Below are 651 nucleotides of genomic sequence, written 5' to 3'. Positions count from 1 at the left end.
TGGTATTTACCCACAAGAAATATGAGCCATAACACAAGTAGATATATGCACACCAATGTTCATAGCAGCACTATTTACAATAGCAAAAAGATGGAACAGCCAAAGTGCCCATCAGCTAAAGAATGTATAAACAAACTGTGGTACATACACACAATGGAATATTATGCTACCTTGAAGAATAACAAGGAAACTGCAAGCCACTGCATAACATGGATGAACTTGAGGGCATTATGTTGAGTTACTTTTGTCAGTCACAAAAGGAGAAATACTGCATAGGACCATTATTGTAAAAGTCTAAAAAAAGGAACCCATACAAAAGCGGGGAGATTTTTTTGCTGGCTACTGAGATGTGGGGGTTGGGTGAGGGGAGGGAGGGGAAGGTGGATCACATGGTAAGGATAGAAACACCATAGTTTGAGTACTGGGGAGGGGGACAATATGCAAGAAGGGAGAGGGGAATGGAAGAACAAAGCGGATGGGAGAACAATTAGGCAGGTTTGCATGGGCTAAGTGGGAGAGAGGTAAATAATGATGTATGTACAAACTTGGAACAACAGGGGTCTGGAATACAAAGATTGAGACATGGTTGGAATGAGGGAAAAGGGGGACCATACTTATTCAACCTGTATGCTGAGCAAATAATACGAGAAG

The sequence above is a fragment of the Chrysochloris asiatica genome, unplaced genomic scaffold, assembly GCF_000296735.1.
Source record: "Chrysochloris asiatica unplaced genomic scaffold, ChrAsi1.0 scaffold00096, whole genome shotgun sequence".
NCBI lineage: Eukaryota > Metazoa > Chordata > Mammalia > Afrosoricida > Chrysochloridae > Chrysochloris > Chrysochloris asiatica.
This window is presented reverse-complemented; position numbering follows the sequence as displayed.